Raw genomic sequence first — 15,304 nt, 5'->3', positions numbered from 1 at the left:
CTGCCCTTCACAAACAGAAAGCTGGGAGAGGTGGGGAAAAAGAAGTTAAGACAGTCCCACATAAATAAAAATTGAGAGAATTTGTCACCAGCAGACCTGTCCTACAAGAAATACTAAAGGGTATTTAATTCTAGACTCAAATGAAAGGACATTATTCAAATTCAAAGTAATTCAAATCCACACTAAGCAATAAAGAAACACCAGTAAAGGTAAATACATAGGTAAATAGTTTTCATATGCTATTAAAATTAAATTGGGATTAACATAAACTATACTGTTTTAAGTTAAAATGCTAAGTTTAATCTCCAGAGCAACCACTTAATAACAAGTTTTTTTCTTAAGTTATTTAAGAAAATAACTTTAAAAATAGTTATACAAGATAATAATAGAATTAAAATAGTATAAAAAGATCTATTTAGCATAAAAAGCTATAATGGAAGAACAGAGCAACAAAAAAGCATCAGACAGACAAAAAAACAAATAACAAAATGGCAGATGTAAAACTACAGAACTGTGTAAGTAGCTGAAGGACACATCATGTTTTGACCTATAGCTCTCTACTCAATGGAGAAAATCAATTTTCCCATTTTTACATTCACCAGTATAATTTGGGTACTATGAAAATGAGAATTTATGGAAGCATCACAAACCAAAGCAACTCTGGGAATTAGAATCCTTTGCCTAAGCACATGCCTCAGATGTGCTCAATACAGTTCCTTGAATTAATTAATATACTCTATAACCAGAAGAATCATCACTGAGGAAACAGGAAAAAGACTGATACAGAGTATTTTTTGAAAACAAAACAAAGAATATGATGAGTATTTAGATGGAAAACACTGTAACTACATCTCATTTTTTTTTTTTTAAAGATTTTATTGGACTTTATTGGGGAATAGCGTGTACTTCCAGGACTTTAAGTCACGTTGTTGTCCTTTCAGTCTTAGTTGTGGAGGGCACAGCTCAGCTCCAGGTCCAGTTGCCGTTGCTAGTTGCAGGGGACGCAGCCCACCATCCCTTGTGGGAGTCGAACCGGCAACCTTGTGGCTGAGAGGACGCGCTCCAACCAACTGAGCCATCCGGGAGCTCAGCTCAAGGTGCCGTGTTCAATCTTAGTTGCAGGGGGCGCTGCCCACCATCCCTTGCGGGACTCGAGGAATTGAACAGACAACCTTGTGGTTGAGAGCCCACTGGCCCACGTGGGAATCGAACTGGCAGCCTTCGGAGTTAGAAGCATGGAGCTCTAACTGCCTGAGCCACGGGGCCAGCCGGCATCTCATTCTTGAAGGACCAGTTCACTTGCTAATTCAACTATACACACTTTCCTTCATCTACAAAAGTAAGTTTAAAACCTGTTTCCTTATTTATGTCCTAACAGAACCTGTATAAATCTATTGCGGCCCTTATTATGTTACACTACACATATGTTTATACACAGTAGAATCACATCATAGGTACATCTTACTTACCGGGTAGGAAAGGACTGACAGGACTGGGAAGACACAGGTAGAGACATAGACTGAATGAATGACTATGAAAACACAGTTAAATGAAGCCAGTGTGTCCAGTCAATACATGTACGCCCTCGTGCTGTGAGGCGCGGGTATATACAACTGTTGTTCCTTAGTCTCAGTTCCTTTGTGCATCTAACAGTGGAAGCCTCTCCTCCTGAGAGAGGCAACTAAGTGTGATTCTACTGTTTAAAAGATACAGTTCAGTTTTCATGAGATATGGCCTTGACTGGGCCAACTATTTCAACTAGAGCTCAACTGTGGAAACAGTGATTATGTCCATAACTGAGGAAAACTAAGCTGCTGGGTTTATTCCGAGTGTGGTAGATTTATTGAAAGATAGTGTGGTATATTTCACGCAATTTAAAATATTGTCAAGGAAAATGGTGTTATGAGGTTTTAATCTCAAACCTTCACTTCAGAACCTAATCCCCACGTAAGATGCAACGTCTCCATCTTTGTCTCCATAACTGCAGTGTGAATTCCCTAGACACACGTCTTCTAATTCTTCCTATTCTCAATGCCTAGCAGAGGGCCTGGAATATAGTGGGTGTTTGATACATGTTGGATAAGGACGTGTGGTACAATACAAATATATTGGCCTTTGTGCCTGCTTCCTGGCACAGAGCTCCTAAAACCCTTAGAATATCCTGAGTGACGAGTACTTTTTGTTACTCATAACAAACCCCTTTCGATCATACCTGAATTTATGCTAACGAGGTGACTCTTGGTATGGCCTTTAGATAGCTTCAGAATGGGGGCTGGCTGCCAGAGGAATCGACAATATGATGAAAGAGTCGGAACTTTCCACTTTATTCCCACAACCTCACCTCCAGGGTGGGAAGACAGTCTTAAGATTTAATCCAATCACCAATGGCCCATGATTTCATCAATAATTTGTAATGAAACTTCAATAAAAACTCTTGCACAATGAGGTTTGGGGAAACTTCCTGGTTGGGGAACTTACTGATGAAGCAAAAGGACGGTGCATCATGACTCCAGAGGCACAGGGGCATCTGAGCTCAGGACCCTTCTGAATTTTGCCCTACGTACCCCTTCATTTGACTGTTCATTTGTAGCCTTAACACACTGGGTAAGTATAGCACTTCATTAAGTTCTGTGAGTTGTTCTAGCAATTATCAAACCTGGGGTGGGGGTAGGAGTTGTGGGAACCCCCAAATCTGTAGTTGGCAGGCAGAAGTGCAGGTAGCCTGGGGACCCCACTTGTGGCTGTTATCTGAAGTGAATAAAAGCAGTCTTGTGGGACTGACCCCTCAGCTTGTGGAGTCTGCACTAATTTCGTGTGGAGTCTGCACTAATTTCAGGTAATTAGTGTTACAACTGAATCAAATTGTAGAATACCCATCACTGATGTCAGAGAATTGATAGTTGGAAAACTGACACAACAGGTAGTCTTTTTCATACTCATTAAATCCTAAGAGGGCTTTCAACTGAGTCTAGTAGAAAATTTGACTGCTTTTAAAACTTTATTTTCTCCTTATAAATAATTTCTTTATAAATGCTAATGAGATGTTTATAGTGAATGCCCTCCTATCTTCCCCTATTTGCAAGGGGACTAAAGGGACTGAATTAAGGACCAACATTCCATGTTAAACAGTAAAATAAACAGCAAAATATAACATACAAATTCTTTTATGATTAATATGTCAAGAATCTGATGAAATGACATTTCCAAAGTTCATACGTAATTTAGTTTGCAATTATTATTATAGAAAGTAAATCAGTAATTACCTTGCCTTTCACAGTGACTGTGAAGCTCAGTCTGGGGGCTACTTAAAGGTCCACCACCGTGGTGTACCATTGTTTTTTCTAAAAAGTCTAGCCTTAAATAATTAAACTGCTAATAGTAGTTTTAAGCCAGAATCTTAAAAACAAAAACAAAAAGTGTACCTTTCAGACTAAATGTCATAAAAATAACTAATCTTTAATTAACCTTCGCTGAAAAAAAAAATTCTGGTTTGTAAAACACATATTGTTTTAGTTACAGACATTTTAGCCAGAATGGTTACACATATTAATCTTTGTGGTATTTCAATTGAAAGGCAAGTAATCCACGGTCTTGAAGTAAATTTAATAACCTGATTACAATGTGAAAATTCACCTCAGACGACTTAAAGCAATGATTAATTGCTAATCAAGATAATTTACTGTCTAGTCAAATTTGTATATAAATGCCTGAGTTTTCTTTCAAAGACACATATATAAAATGTTATATAGGTAATTATATTATGCAAATCTAGTGAATTGTTTTGCTATTACTTTCTGGTAGCTGAACACTAAGAGATCTTAAAATTTTACCTATCCATAAGAAAGTAAAAAGACAACCCATAGAAGAAGAGAAACTATTTGGAAATCATATTTGATAAGGGATTTGTATCTAGAATAAACAACTTTTACAACTCAATAATAAAAAGACAACGCAATTTTAAAATGGGAAGGATCTGAATAGACATTTCTCCAAGAATATACACAAATGGCCAATGAGTAAACAAAAAGATACTTAACATCAGTAGCTACATACCAGTTAAACGCAATTCAAAACCACAATGAAATACCATTTCTCAGCTACTAAGATGACTATAATCAAAAAGTCAGACAATAATAAGTGTTGTGGAGAAACTGGAACCCTCATACACTGCTAGTGGGGATGTTACATGGTGTAGCTGCTTTGGAAAATAGTCTGGTAGCTACTCAGGTTAGCTGAGTACTCTGGTAGCTACTCATAGTCTGGTGTAACTCAGGTTACACATAGAATTATCATATGACCAACAATTCTACTCCTAGAAATATGCCCAAGACAAATGCAAATAAGTATACTTCCTCACAAAAACTTGTACAAGAATGGCCCATAGCAGCATTATTCATAATAGACAAAAGGTGGTAATAACCCAGATGTTTATCATCTGATGAATGGATAAATGTAACGTAGAATATCCATACAGTGGAATATATATTCTGCCATAAAAAGGAATGAAATACTGACACATGCTACAACATAGATGAACCCTGGAAACATAATGCTAAGTTAAAGAAGCCTGTCACAAAAGGTCACATATTGTTTGATTCCATTTATGTGAAATATCCAGAATAAATGTATAGGGACAGAAAAGCTATGGTTGTAAGAACTAACGGTGTTGGGTGGAATGGGTAGTAACTCTATTGGATATGGCATTTCTTTTCAGAGCACTAAAATTGTTCTAAAATTGTCTGTGGTGATAGGTGCACAACTGTGGCTACACTAAAAATTGCCAAATTGCACACTTTAAATATGTAAGTTGTATGGTATGTGAACTATGTCTGAATAAAGCTGTTATATAATTTGGTAACCTGTCTATACTTATTTTCTTTGGAGGTCTCTAATGAGAAGACTTAATTTTGAATATACCAGCAGAGTCAATATATTCACTAAAATGAATGATTGGCTTTGTAAATAGAAATAAATTATGAACTAATTGAGAGAAATATAAACATTAGCCACTAAAACCACTTATATATCTTGAATTCCATTTAATGATGCACTAAGTATAGTGTTTTTAAACTTTGAATCACATTAAGATATTTTGTCAAATTAAAGATGTTTCACTTACTTTTGGTTTCACTTAAAGTGATTACCAAAAAAAAGGATAAAGATTAAGAAAGAACTGTTATTATAAAATATAGAAACTTAATGACAATAAACCTAAATTACTACATTGTATTTAATACTTGCTCTGCCAAAAGGTAGAAGCAGCACAGACTCCTTCAACCCCTTCCTCTTCTCCCCCTGCCCCTAAATATCCTACAACTTTTATATATGAATTAAAGGAAAGTTTTCTTAGGACTATGTGTAGTCACGTAGAGTACCAGACTGATGTGACCAGTCGTTCCACTAAGCATACAATTGGTCACAGGGGGGCCTGAATAGGGCAGAAGGATAAATCGTGAAAATGAGAAGTACATACAAAGTTTTGGGCAGAAACATACTGCCAAACCTATCAAAAACAATGCAAACCAGAAGTCAGTGGAGTGACACCTTTAAGTGGGTGCTCTCGAGCCTGCGGTACATATATGTGTATACATCTAATCTGCATACTGTCAAATAACTCTGCTGTGTGTTACAGGTAGCACAGGTACCTTATATATTCCAAATTCTGCCCTCCTGTCCCTTACAGCACTGCTGGTATTCATTTCGCTTATCCATTAATTATCAGCACCCAATACCTCATTCCTATTATTTTATTTTATCAATTAAGAAAACAAAAGGTTCTATTTTACCACCTTCATTTATTCTTTCTCTAATGCTTTTTCTTTTTGTAGATCTGAGTTTCTGACATATATCTATTTTCCTTTTCTCTGAAGAACTTTAAACATTTCTTACAAGGCAAGTAACATTTCTTACTATCGTGTTTCCCCAAAAACAAGACCTAACCGGAAAATGAGCCCTAGCAGATTTTTCAGGATGACATCCCCTGAACATAAGCCCTAATGTGTCTTTTGGAGCAAACCTTAATATAAGACCTGGTCTTATTTTCGGGGAAACAAGGTAGCAATAGATTTCTTCAATTTTTATTTGTCTGAGAAAGTTTTTATTTTTTTCTTCACTTTTGAAAGAAAATTTCAAAGTGTAGAGAATTCGAAGTTGACTTTTTTCTATCAAGATGAAACATTTCACTGCACTCTGTTCTTGCTTGCATGGTTTGTGAAGAGCAGTCCAATGTAATCCTTAGCCTCTTCCTGTATAGGTAAGGTGCTTTTCAACCCTCTGGCTTCTTTCAAGATGTTCTCTGTCTTTACTTTTCTGTAGTTTGAATGTGATATGCCTAGGTGTAGGTTTGGTATTTATCTTATCTGGTGTCCTCTGGAGTCCTCCAGGAGCTTCCTCCTGGACCAGTAGTTTGGTGTCTGCCATTAATTTTGAAAAATTTTCCGCCATTATTCAAATATTTCTTTTGTTCCCTCCTCTCTTCACCTTCTGATGAGCCCATCAAAAGCATTCTTCATTTCTGTTACAGGGCTTTTGGATTTCTATTTTTTCCTTTTGATTCTTTCTTAAAATTTCAATCTCTCTGTTGATATTAGCAATCTGGTCTTACATGTTGTCTGCTTTTTAAATTAGAGCCCTCAGCATATTAATCAAAGTTATTTCAAATTCACAGTCTGACAATTCCAAAATCTCTGCCATATCTGACCAGGAGTTAGGCTGTATTTACTGTAGCTATAAGTATCAGGGGCTAAAATTTCCTCTAGTATCCTTATTTTTGTCTCTCCTGTTATCTCTGGGTTTCTCTAGAAACTCCTCAAATAGAGAACTAAGAGTGGCAGTTCTTTCATTCATTTGTAATCCTGTTATTATACAGGAGTCCTGTTGATGTGGTGGTAAACTGGGGGCAGAGGGGAGGAGAGGCAGGGAGGGTTCCATCACTCTGCGATTAGGTCTGGGGCTTTCAGGGGGTCCGCAGCCCTGGGCTGTGGCCTTCACAAGCACCTCTCAGCTTCTTCCCCCGACCCTCACCCACTTAGATGAGACAGAAAGGCTAGAAGGAGCTGTACTTGGGTACTTCCCTTTCCCCACGTTGGTTAGCTTCTGGTAGTGTCCCTGTGGGCAGGTGAACAGAATGCTCTGAGCGTATTTGGTTACTATTCAAAATGGTTACCATTCCTCTCCTACTGGAAGCATGAGATTTCCTGCCTCCTCCCCCAACAATCTTCACTGTGAGAACCCGGTAGATCTTATAGAGAAAAAACTCATGAATGTCTGGGAGCCCCTGTAAGACTGGGCCCCCAGGAATTTTTAACTCTCAAGCTAATCAGCTTCTGATTAGCTTCATTAGTTACAGTTTAAGTATTACTGCCAGTTCCTGGCTCCATCAGCTTCTGCTCCCAGTAAACTGTGATTCTCTGTGTACACCTGTCTCTCTGGTCTGGGGGCAGCAATTTGCTCTGTGACCTCAATTCTCTGATGGATCCAAGAAGAGTTGTTGACTTTGTTTGTTCAACTTTGTTCTCATTGTGAGGACTTCCAATGTCTTTCATGTCTGAGGGGAAACCAGAACTCCTGTGTCCTTCTGATATGTTCCCATCATTCTTTGAACACTTTCTTATTTTTGGAACAATAAGATATTCCAGGCTCCTTTTGTACTTTCTCTACCCAGTCATGGAATCAGTTATCTCTCAAAGAAGTCTTGGTTGTTTCAGTCAAGAATGTTATTTAGAAATGAAGACCTGGACACTACGCGTACACATTGCTACAGGGGAGTCATTACTTCTAGAACCTCTAAGCACACAGTACTAGGAAAAACATAAGTTTACACACACACACACCTATATTTATTTCTCCTTCCTTCCTTCTTTCCTTCCTTCCTTCCGTCTCTATACATAATAAAAACTAGGAGTGCATACTGATACCTCCAATTCCAACCCAATACCCCAGAGACAATCTACTTGTCCACATTTCTATGGTTTCTTTCTTGTCCAACAGTGAGAAACCTGGCTATTATTATCCTAAATATGTTTACTCATTTACACAAACCTAGAAAACATAAAAAGTAATTTTAGAATTACTAACCACTACCACTGAGAAAGACATATCTGTAAACTAGAATTAAGTATTTGTTTACTGTTCTTTTTCTGAAGCTGGTGGGAAAGAGTGATACGTTTTCACGAAATGTATAAATACTACACTGGTTTTTTTGGACAAATTTCTGTTATCTTTATGGAACATTCCCATTTCTATTACCCCCAAAACTCCATTTAATGGCTTTTCAGTCAACCCTCACCTCCCTGAGGTAATCACCAGTATGATTTTTCACAGCTTTGTCTAGCACTTCATAAAAATGGAATCACACTGTACATATTCTTTTGTGCCTGAATTCTTTCGCCCAACACAGTGATACTGATGTTTATCCATGATGTCATATGTATTGTAGTTCATTCCTTTTTACTGTTTCATAATAACTCCTTGTATGGACATATTACCATTTGTTTACCCATTTTACATATGAGAGAGGAGAGGAGGTTAGAGCACCTAAAGTCACATGATTAAATGAATGGGAAGAATTCCACTACCTCAAAAGGAGAAGCACTCTAAGCTCTTTATTCTCAGTCTGGTGTTCTTGTCATTCTACCAAAGTACCACTCCAAACAAGCTTGGGAAAAAACCCTCCAGGGATACACTTTTTATCAAATAAAATTAGTGATTTATAAAAATCACTATTTATAATCACAGACTTTAAAAAATCACCACTATGACGCTCTCCAATGGATTCTTAATAGGAAAAAAAAAAACATCCAAAATTAAAAGGTCATTGCATCAAATACAAACTTAAAAATCTTTAAGAATATCTGTACCATTAACAATACTGATATTTCTTCCATTATCCATATTCCTTCCTAATCCTTGTTTCCGCCAATGCTGATTCCAAATTTACTCGGGTTTCTCAAATAATATCTCCTAAACATTTACCTTATATTCTGTCTTAAATGAAAATAATTTATATGTTCACCAATTTTTCCTGTTTAATCTTATCAACTGCTAAGAGGAGTCCTCTCCTAATTCTAGCATTTCTAAACACCTTTTAGCCTTCTGAGTCTCTTCTTAATTCTGCCAAATCATCCATTTCGAATCCCCTATTTAGAAAATCTATCAGTCTATTTCTCCTAAAACATAAGACAGTTCTTCTTCAACCCATAACCTTTAAGCTTGTTGTCAGATCACAATTAATTTAGTTATACTGACTTAAGGATGAGACTTCTTCTGTACTATCAAATACTACTACTTCCCTCCCAGTATGAAAGTGTATGGGGGCACCATTCAAGGTGACCCTAAGTTATCACCACAGACTGAAGGGCCAAAAGTAGTGAAACACCAAAAGTGAGACTGCCATTTGCTTGGCTTGTCCTACCACCTCCCCCATCGCCCCAAACATACGCATATATACCCTGTCTCTCAGCCAAATCTAGATGAATTTCCTAAAGTTGAAGTAACTGGGAGAATTTAATGTCTCTTCTGCAGAGACGATGAACCAATCTATGGATCTATTAATTTGATGTAAGCCCCACAGTAAGGTTCCCCTCTAATAGGTTTCCAGAGCTCCCAGGTATTCCGAAACAACATCCGTCTCACAAAAACATAGTGAAATATAGTGTACTTGCTGAGCACTTGAAGATGTTGTATTAATTTGAAATGTTCCCACAATAAGTCAGAGATAGGAAATAATACGGCCTTTGTGTTATAATCCTACTTCTACGTGAGAACAGATTAACTTTAAACTTAATCTATCACATACATGATGACCCAAGAACTTAGTCTGTAACACAAATGAGGTATATGAGACCAACTGACTTATCCTATTTTATTTACAAGTTGCAATCCTTAGCTCATAGTTTATGTGAAATAAAATGCCAATTGTAAAAGTAAAAGTTTAAGATGTGACCAAAGCACTGAAGAGAATTCTGTAACAACACTTCTCAACTGTCTGTCACTAACTGGGTCAAGGACAAGTAATAGTTTGATTATTAATAGCTATGGCAAAGACAGCTGTTTAGAATTTGGCTTCACCTTTTGGTTTTAGGTTCTGAAAATTCCTGTAAACTTGTATGTTCACCCAAAACAAAATACCAAATTTTGATACAGCCAAGATAACATGCCTAAGGAGCTAGCTGCGGGCTTCCCCTACTCCCCGTCTAATGAAATTAGACTTACTTGAAAGAAAAAAATGCCAAGGCTGTTAGGTCACCTGCTCACTTTTCCCTTTTGCCATTAGACAAATTTTACAAAGCAGGTTAATGTTTAAGGTGTACTTTTCTCTACTGGCAAAGAGAACTTAATACTTTTCTTCCTACTTCTTCCCCAGAAACATAGCAGCCAAAGTGTGGGAGATTTATGGAAGGCAATGATTAACCCAGAGAACTCACTTACGTAGTCAGGCAACAGATCATCTCATCATTTTCAAGAATTAACTGAATGAGACGGCCGTGAGAAAAGAACATGGAACATGGCAAACTGCCTTGGAAGGAAGAAAAAAATAGAAACTTTTGGTCCTAGTTAAAATGTCAATGAAAATATACTTCTACCTGAAGAAACAGTGCTAACAAGAATGCAGATTAAACAAAGAAAGGAAAATTAAAGTTATTAAATAAATTTAGAAATTGATGTATTAAAGTTACCCTTACCAAGCAAGCTTACAAAGAAAATCTCTTTCTAAAATACTTTCTGGCCTAAGTTGTTCTAAAGAAATTAGGGGAAGATGACCATACATTTTTACTGAACACTTAGTATATAAAAGGCTTTGTATCAGTAATGTGGATTTTAAAATGAATTAAACACAGTCTTCTCTTGACATTAAAGACCTGGGAATGACGTTGGGGCACCAAGTTACATAATAAGACATAACAGAGGTAGAAACAAAATGCTTAGGAAACCCAGAGAAAAGATAATTAGAATGGGAGTGTGGCCAAAAAAAAAAAAAAAAAAGGCTTCATGGAAGTGATATTTGCATTGGACTTTAAAGGATGGGTAGAAATTTAATAGGCACAGATAGGAAAAGGACACCAGAAAAGGCAGAGCAAGGAAAAATGGAGGGAACAATTTAAGAAAGGCATGGACGTTAGAAAAAGTAGAGGATCTAGTTAGGAAAATCCAAGTATATAAGTGGGGCTGAAATATGGAGCTCATGGTAAAGAGAAAAATGGGAAAAGGAAAGCCTAAAGACTGGAGAGAGATTGAGTAAGTCCCTAAACACTACAGAAAAAATTAATTTTTAGCAGTGGGGATTCAAATGATTTTGAGCCATAAAGACACACATAATCTAGGTTCTTAATATCAGATAAGCCTGCGTACGAGTCATGTTTCACTTTAACAACTGTGTTGTTTTGCAGCCATTGATCCACCGATTCTCCTGTGAGACTTAGAATCACAATAAATGCTGAGGATGCTTAAATGCTAAATGCGAAAGCAGATGCAGCTGCTCAGCAGCCAACATGATTATAGATAAATAGGGTGACCACATAATTTGTCATCCAAATTAGAATTTTTGAGAATAAAGAGAGACACTATTAATAATTATGCTAGTGTAAATTAGGATCATCCCAGCCACACTGGGATGGTTATCTTAGTTATAATAAACTCCCCAATCACAGGGACTCTTTTTTTCTTTCTTAGCTTCTGTTTAGCAGAAATCTCCTACTGTGGAGCAGGAGAATCTAGCATTTGATATTGAGATCGGTCGCTTCTGCATTTTAGAGATAGGCACCTGTTAAAAATGAATAACAGATCTTTTTATAGTAGCAGAGACGCGAAGGGTGAATAACTTCACGCAAAACAGATCGGTATAAGACTTCATTGCCATAACTAACGATAATCATGAACACAGAGGAACTACACACTGATTACTAACCTCCTAAGCACCTTTAGACTCAGATGGTATTTCCTGAGCTTTTAATTTTTATACTTGAAAACAAGTTAATTTTCAATTATACCTACCATTTCAAAAGCATATTACTTTTTGTTTTAACATACTACAAGGAAAAACCTGTTTTTATTGCTAAAATTACAGAAAACACTTGATGGTTTGCAAAAGATTGTTATGTGGGTGGTTGCAACACTTGGCCTTTGGCCTCTTGCACAATACCACACCACATGTTCCCTGAATCACCAGTAAACCCACATGCCCTCGTGGGAGATATTTCAAATACAACCAGAATTAATTAAGAAACAAAACAATGCTACGGTCTTAATGAATGAATCCAAGAACTTTTAATGTCAGGACTTTAGTAATTTAATCTCTTTCTAAATATTAATTTTGGTCAAAGTCTAAGACCTGATTAAAAAGAACTCAAGGGGGGAGTGGTGTGTGTGTGTGTGTGTGTGTGTGTGTGTGTGTGAGAGAGAGAGAGAGAGAGAGAGAGAGAGAGAGAGAGAGAGAGAGAGAGAGAGAGAGAGAGAGAATGAGAATGAAAAATCACCCTATGCTAGGTGATTTTCAGCAAACTTTTTCCGTAATAGGACAAATAGTAAAATTTTAGGCTTTGGGGGTCATAGGGACTTTATTGTAACTAGTTATATCCTATTGAAGCATGAAAACAACCATAAATAATACTAAAATGAACAGGAGTGGCTGTGATCCAATAAAACTTTAGTTACAAAAACAGAGAATAGAGCTGGGTTTGGCTCTCAGGGCTGTAGTTTGCGAAACCCGTTTCTAAAGTATAATCTCCTTTGTTTCACTAGTTCTTTGACAGTGTCTGGTACATAATATATGATCTATAAATTTTTGTAGATGAATCATATTATGTAATAATAAAAAAACAGGGGTGGCCTGTTAGCTCAGTTGGTTAGAGCATGGTGCTAATAACACCAAGGTTGCAGGTTCGATCACTGCCTGGGCCACTGTGAGCTGCGCCCTCCTAAAAAACAATAAATAAATCAAATAATAATAATAATAAACAAAATGTTTGAGCTACTTTTGTATAAACATTGTGTTTAACTGAGTATTATCTGAGCCTTTAACTTCCTGCTTAGAATTTATAGGTTGGTATTTCACATAAAACACTTATTTAAAATTTTTTTAATTAAAAGTTTTTACTTTAATTATATTATTAATCATGGTCATGTCACTACTGAACTCTGCTTATCCAAGATTAATATTAATTTTCTGGCTCCTTAGGGCCATTCACATAAATAGGTAATCTGATGACATAGTATAAGGACTAGAGCTGAAAGGTCAGGTTGAATTAAGACCAGAGTTAATACCCTGGCAAATGAGAGTCAAAGGCGAGTGGAAAGAACCCTGCTGATGAAACTGGGGTGCAGGAAAGAATGGAAGAGAAGCCAGACCTGTTTGTACCATGCAATGAAGATCTGAGAGATTTCTCTGCATTATAATAATAAATCTCCTTTTTATTAGAGCTTCTTTCAAAGGGCTTCTGTTCTCTGCAACTAAATGATTCCTGACTAGAAAATGGATTATAAAACATTTTGGAGAGGAATTAATGCTTGAGCTGAATCTTTAAAAAATGAATAGACAGGGCTTCCCGTCTAGATAGAGTAATAGGGAACAGATTTACCCTCCTGCCTAAAACTAAGAAAAACAGAGAAATATAAGAAATAATAGTTTTTAGACATTGGACAATGGCTGGTAGAGGAGAATAATCCCCAAGAGAAGGGAAACAAAGTGAGCCCCCCCTCCAACAGCTCCCTTCTTAGAGAGTTTCCGAGAGGGGGAAGAAACCCAGGTGGAAACCAGCAATCTCCCTGAGTTGAGGAAACTGGGAGGTCAAGCTTGCTAGAATTTGCCTGGTAGACTGACTCTCTCAAAGAGGAGAGAGTTCAGAGAGGGTGGAACAGACCTGCAAAAGAACCCCCTCAAACCTTTACTGAGTAATATCAGCATATGCTCGTAAATAATCTAACCGAAGCAGGAAAAGACAATTAAAAAGAGCAGAGGAAACAATCAGGGGCTCACACAGTGGCAGGAATAATTTGTGTTTCATTCAGAAAAGAAAAAAAGTCTCATACTTCACAGCACATCAGGTAGAATAATTATACCTGATATTGCCTCAGCCGTGGAATACAATTAGCCCTAGACAAAGTTTGCTCTGGTCCAACCTAACCAAGCATAAAAATAAGCATTGAAAGCATCAAACTATTTCCAAATAACTCAAACAGTGTTCCAAAATAAAACTCAGGAATATTTCTTGAAATACAAAAACATCCAGAACACAACAAGGTAAAATTCACCATGTCTGGCATCCAAATAAAAAATTATCAGGCATGTAAAGAAATAGGAAAATATGACCCATAGTGAGAGGGAAAGACAGCAATAGAAACAGGCCAAGAAATGATAGATATTAGAGTTAGCAAAGACATCAGATACTTATTATAACTTCTGCATGTTGAAGTAGAGGAACACTTAAGCAGAGACACGGGCAATACAAGAATGTAAATCAAAATTTTCATCTCCTAAAAGATGAAAAATAAATGTTTGAGATGAAAAATACAATCGATGATGTTAATAGCACATTAGCAGTGCCAGAATTAAAGATTAATAATGAACTTGAAGGCACAGCAATAGAAACTATCCAAAATGAAGCGCAGAAAGAAATAATCCTGAAAAAAATGAATAAAACATTAGTAACCGACGTGACAACTTCAAACAGACTCATACATATAATTTGAGTCTACCAGTGGAGCATAAGTGCTCCAACTCCAAAAAAAAAACAACGTAGTAAAGTATGGGTTTAAAGTAGTACTCAAGAGCAAACTATTCTAGATTATGGAGAGGAAGAAAGAAATGAGAAGAGTTGTATGTTTGAACCATTAATCGACAATGACAAAGAGCATAGCTAGAAACTGTTGCCTCTTACGAATGACGTAATAAGGATCCAAACTAGGACGTGACAGTAGGAAGAGAGAGAATTCGAGGTATTTAAAAGGAAGAATAGGAACTAGTGATTAAGGGGAAGGAGAACCTAAGAGAAAAGGACAAGACCGAGTTTGAATCTCAGCTTCTCTACTTAGCATATATATATCTCAGTATTTACCATGTTAGAAATTTAAACTGAGAAACATATAAAGTATTGACATTTTCATTCATTAAAAATAGACCTATTAGGGCCAGCCCAGTGGCTCGGGTGGTTGGGGATCCGTGCTCCTAACTCCAAGGGCTGCCGATTCATTCCCGCATGGGCCAGTGGGCTCTCAACCACAGGGTTGCCAGTTCGACTCCCGCAAGGGATGGTGGGCTGTGTCCCCTGCAATTAGCAACGGCAACTGGACCTGGAGCTGAGCTGCACCC

The 15,304-nt window shown here is 37.1% G+C and overlaps 1 protein-coding gene across 3 annotated transcripts in view; it reads right to left on the bottom strand.

The window, feature by feature from the left end:
• REV3L (REV3 like, DNA directed polymerase zeta catalytic subunit) overlaps positions 1–15,304 on the bottom strand; it is a 151,755-nt gene that overhangs the window by 107,944 nt on the left and 28,507 nt on the right. The gene's annotated exons all lie outside the window — the stretch shown is intronic.

The sequence above is a fragment of the Rhinolophus hipposideros genome, assembly GCF_964194185.1.
Source record: "Rhinolophus hipposideros genome assembly, chromosome: 3".
In the NCBI taxonomy this organism is placed as follows: domain Eukaryota; kingdom Metazoa; phylum Chordata; class Mammalia; order Chiroptera; family Rhinolophidae; genus Rhinolophus; species Rhinolophus hipposideros.
The sequence above is the reverse complement of the archived record's forward strand: the minus strand, read 5'-3'. Positions and strand labels throughout refer to the sequence as shown.